Below are 5,442 nucleotides of genomic sequence, written 5' to 3'. Positions count from 1 at the left end.
CTTAATGAGTCATGGGATGTATTCCGCACTGCATTATGTGCCTCTACTGCTACCTTGAAATTATCTGATGTTGAGAGTGCTCTTCTGCAAGAAGAGGTTAACCATAAGAATTTGGATGCCTCTCGTGTGTTGCATGCTATGACAGTTAGAGGAAGGAATGATGGATATGGAAAGCATGGCAGTGGCAGTGGCCGTGGACGGGATTCTCAAAAATCTCGGTCCAAGTCTTGTAGGAAGCCACATAGCAAATCCCGTGGCAGGAATGCAGATGTTACTTGTCACCATTGTGGGAAAAAGGGCCATATTAGGCCACAATGCCATGAATTGCACAATGAAAGGCGCAAAGATAAGGGGAAAGACAAAGTGCAGGATAAGTCTTCTGATCGCAGCATAGTGCTTGCAAAGTCCAGTGTTAAAATTGAAGAGATCAATGTTATGCAACCTAAGGATGTTGATGATGATGATTATATCCTTGCAGCTTCTTCTAGTGCTTTGCAGATGACAGAGATACACTCTATGTATGCACAATGTTGGCTCTTGGACTCAGGTGCATCCTTTCATGTGACACCTTGACGATAGTGGTTTCATTCATACCGTACTGTTTTGGGTACTGTGCGCTTGGGTGATGACAGCTCTCTTGATATTGTGTGCATTGGTGATCTTAGGCTACAGTTTCCTTTTGGCAGCAGTTTTGTTATGCAGGATGTACGTCATGTACCTGCTTTGACACGCAGTCTCATGGCAGCGGGACAGCTTGATGACGCAGGTTATCATGTATCTTTTGGAGACTCTGCATAGAAGATCACTCGTGGCAGACTTGTGATTGCGAGAGGTGCCAAGTCTGGCAGTATCTACCCCTTGATTTTATCAGCTTCTTCCCTTGATCATGTTTTTTCTGTGGGTTCTATCCCACATGTATCTCTTTGGCATGCCCGTTTGGGCCTTATGTCTTTGAAGGGAATGAAAATGCTTTCTGGTTTGCAGTACTTACCGCCCCTTGATTATGCATGTTTTGATTCATGTGAGCATTATCTTTATGGCAGGCAGACTAGGTCTACGCATAAGAAGTCTGGTAGGCCACGCATGAGTGAGCCCTTGGCATTGGTACATTCGGATGTCTGTGGGCCCATGCCTTGTTAGTCTATGGGTGGCGCAAAGTATTTTGTTACGTTCATAGATGATTTTTCACGGAAATTTTGGGCTTATCCCATTAAGCTGAAATCTGATGTCTTCGCTATGTTTCAGAGATGGCTTGCATTGGTTGAGAACCAGTCTGTGTATGGGCTAAAATGCCTAAGGACAGATAATGGGGGTGAGTATGTCTCACATGCTTTTGAGCAATTATGTGATGAGAGGGATATTAAACATTAGTTGACCGCCCCCTACACCCCCCCCAGAATGGTTTGGCTGAGCGGATGAATAGAACCATCCAGGAGAATGTACACAGTATGCTTAGTCATGCAGGCCTACCACAGAGCTTTTGGGCTGAGGCAGTTAGTACAGTTGTGCATGTCATAAATAGATCACCTTCTAGTGGTTTGGATTTCCAGGTTGCAGAGGAGGTATGGACTGGAAAACACCCCTCTTATGCGCATCTCCGTGTCTTTGGATATGAGGCATTTTGCCATGTGCCCAGGGACAAGAGAAGTAAGGTGGATCCCAAGAGTGTCCAATGCATTTTCCTTGGTTATGGGGATGCAGGCAAGATGGGTTACCATCTCTGGGATCCGCAGGTGCAGAAAGTCATCCGCAGTCATGATGTAGTCTTCCATGAAGACAAGATGCATAGGCAGCCTGAGAGAGTTGTTGAGATCCGAACGGTCATATTTCAGGAGGAGCTGAGAGCTCCCGCACAGCCAGTTGGATAGCCTACAGTTGTAGCAGATTCTCATGGTCAAGGTGTTGGGCAGGTAGCTGGGCAGGCAGCAGAGCCTGCCGTGATAGAGACAGACGTCCACCAGATATATTTCAGCCCTCGATGCATTATGTCTTGGTTACAGATGCATGAGAGCCTTTCACTTATGATGAGGCTATGCACAGGGGTGACAGTCACTCCTGGGAGAGGGCTATGCAGTCTAAGATAGACTCCCTGCATAAGAATGACACTTGGGATTTGGTTTCCTTGCCTACAAGCAAGAAGGCTTTGCCATGCAAATGGGTGTACAAGCTAAAAAGTACCCCTGGACACCCCAAGTTGGTGTACAAGACTAGATTGGTAGCAAAGGGTTTTAAGCAAGAGCATGGTGTGGACTTTGACGAGGTCTTTTCTCCTGTGGTTAAGATGACTACTCTGCACTTAGTCTTGGCTTTGGTTGCTCAACTTGACTTGGATTTATACCAGATGGATGTCAAGATGGCTTTCTTACATGGGGACTTGCATGATGAGATTTATATGGAGCAGCCTAAGGGCTTTGCAGAACCTGGCAGGCAGCACCTGGTGTGCAAATTGAAGAAAAGTCTTTATGGCTTGAAACAGGCACCTAGGGAGTGGTATCATAAGTTTGATGCCTTTATCCAGTCACAGGGCTACAAACGGAGTGCTATGGATTCGTGTTTTTACACGAAGAAAGCCCGTGATGGTTCTTTATTGATTTTGGTACTCTATGTGGATGATATGCTGATAGCAGGGAAAGCTCATGATGAGCTAGATGCTCTTAAGGCTCATCTCAAGAAGAGCTTTGAGCTGAAAGATTTGGGAGATAGGCCGCTCACATACTTGGTATGCGCATTAGATGCAACAAGCATCAAGGGCTCCTCTACTTGTCATATAGAGGGAGTACATTCATAAAGTCCTTGAGCGCTTCTGCATGCAAGACGCAAAGCCTATTGGCTATCCATTGCCTTCTTATGTGAAGGTATCACAGGCTGATTGTCCGCAGATAGAAGAGCAGAAGGCCGAGATGGCCAAGATTCCCTATGCATCCGCAGTGCGCAGTCTTATGTATGCCATGATAGCCACTCGTCCAAATATTGACTTTGCAGTTGGTATTGTGGCACGATATATGGCTACACCTGGCAAGAAGGATTGGGATGCCGTGAAGGGTATCATGAGGTACCTGAAGGGCATTGCAGATATGTGCATATGGCAGCAAGGATACAGGAGTCATGGGGTACACTAACTATGATTATATAGGACATGCAGATAGTAGAAAGTCCACTTTCGGCTATGTATTCACATATGCTGGAGATGCTGTTTCTTGGATGTCCAGGGTGCAGAAATGCACGGCCCTTTCTACTACAAAGGCCGAGTATGTTGCAGCCCCCACTGAGGCTTGCAACGAGGCCATTTGGTTGGGTGGTTTGGTTGCGGACCTTGGTATTGATGCTATCCCTACACTGCATTTGGATTCTATGAGTGCTATTCAGTTAGCCAAGAATCCGGTCTTCCATGCGAAGACGAAACACATTGAGGTGAGGTATTACTTCATACGTGGGGTAGTTGAGGACAAGTCTGTTGATCTTGTCAAGATCTCGACTGACCAGAATCTTGCAGATCTACTCACAAAAAGCCTCTCTACATAGCGCTTTGCCTTTCTCAGGAGGTTGATGGGCGTGGGATGAGATAACGTCTTTCCTCATCCTGTTGTACATGTGTACATGTTGTACTGCCTTTTTTTCTTTTTCTTTTCACTCCTCACTGGGGCAAATTCGCCTTTAAGTGGGAGGTTTTTGGGGGTAAAGGCACCTCTGCCTAGCCGCCCGTGTATTACTACACTAACAGTCACCGTGGCAGGCGCCCGTCACCGTCACTTTATTCTTTATTCTTTTAGTGACATTTTGAATAAAGGAAGGCTCGGTCACACATTGTGACTGTTGGAGTTCCCATTTCTAGTCTCTTCCTTTCTTCCTCTTGCTCTCCCGCCATAGCTCTCGAGTCCAACCTTCGATCCGTCACTCCCTTTTAGTAGGAGGCCTCTACTATTATGGGATCTCCCTTAGTTTGGGAGCTTGCATGTTGTTGGGCTTGTTAGTATCAGTAGACTTCTTTGGAGGGCTTTTGGTGGCCTTATTTTTTTGTTGCTCATCCATCTTCTCTAGGCTTGCAAACTCACCATTGCTACTAGTTTCTCCTTACATGGTTTTCTTGGGGCATGATTGAGCAAAGTGCCCACTTTCCCTACACCATATAGCACAAATCATGGAAAGGAGAGAGCTTACCCTCAATCACAACTTTAAAACCTTGCAGATCAATGATATCCAATAACTCTAATGGTTTTGCACCGATCCCATAGTGTGTAAGCTCCCTTCTCCATCTTGAGTTTATGAGTAACAAATAGCAAGAGACAAAACATAAAGCACCTTTCCCAGTGCTTGTGTGATTTTGTCAACCTCCTCATCAAGCCATGGGGGCAAGTCGAGAAAGGACACCCAAGCAAGGCACTCATGTTGAAAGACTCCATCAGACAAAAAGGAGGAGCACTAGGCGAGCTTGTAAACAAGTTCACCTTTATGGCCAATAGTACAAGCTATTGGCCATAAAGGCGAACTTGTTTACAAGCTCCTACTATTGGCCATAAAGGTGAACTTGTTTACAAGCTCCCCTAGTGCTCCTCCTTTTTGTCTGATGGAGTCTTTCAACATGAGTGCCTTTCTTGGGTGTCCTTTCTCAACTTGCCCCCATGGCTTGATGAGGAGGTTGACAAAACCACACAAGCACTGGGAAAGGTGCTTTATGTATTGTCTCTTGCTATTTGTTACTCACAAACTCAAGATGGAGAAGGGAGCTTACATACTATGGGATCGGTGCAAAACTATTGGAGGTCTTGGATATCATTGATCTGCAAGGTTTTAAAGTTGTGATTGAGGGTAAGCTCTCTCCTTTCCCTGATTTGTGCTATATGGTGTAGGGAAAGTGGGCACTTTGCTCAATCATGCCCCAAGAAAACCATGTAAGGAGAAACTAGTAGCAATGGTGAGTTTTGCAAGCCTAGAGAAGATGGATGGGCAACAAAAAAATTAGGCCACCAAAATCCCTCCAAAGAAGTCTACTGATATTAACAAGCCCAACAACATGCAAGCTCCCAAACTAAGGGAGATCCCATAATAGTAGAGGCCTCCTACTGAAAGGGAGCGACGGATCGAAGGTTGGACTCGAGAGCTATGGCGGGAGAGCAAGAGCAAGAAAGGAAGAGACTAGAAATGGGAACTCCAACTGTCACAATGTGTGACCGAGCCTTCCTTTATTCAAAATGTCACTAAAAGAATAAAGAATAAAGTGACGGTGATGGCCGCCCGCCACCTGCAATGTGCAGTGGTGTAGCTACAAACTTGGTCTCTACTAAGAAAGGAGAAGAAGTCCCTTGTAGAGACCAAGTTTGTGTATCAATTCCTAGCTTTGTCAAAGGAAAGTGTAATGGCAACTCTCTCCACACATTTGCCTAATTCTAAGATAATTGCCTTCCTTGAGGCATTGTACCTAGCTTGGTCCTCAACCAACATCCT

The sequence above is a fragment of the Lygodium microphyllum genome, chromosome 24 (genome assembly GCF_053477565.2).
Source record: "Lygodium microphyllum isolate KBCC chromosome 24, Lygodium_microphyllum_v1.1.10, whole genome shotgun sequence".
NCBI classification, from domain to species: Eukaryota; Viridiplantae; Streptophyta; class Polypodiopsida; order Schizaeales; family Lygodiaceae; genus Lygodium; species Lygodium microphyllum.
This window is presented reverse-complemented; position numbering follows the sequence as displayed.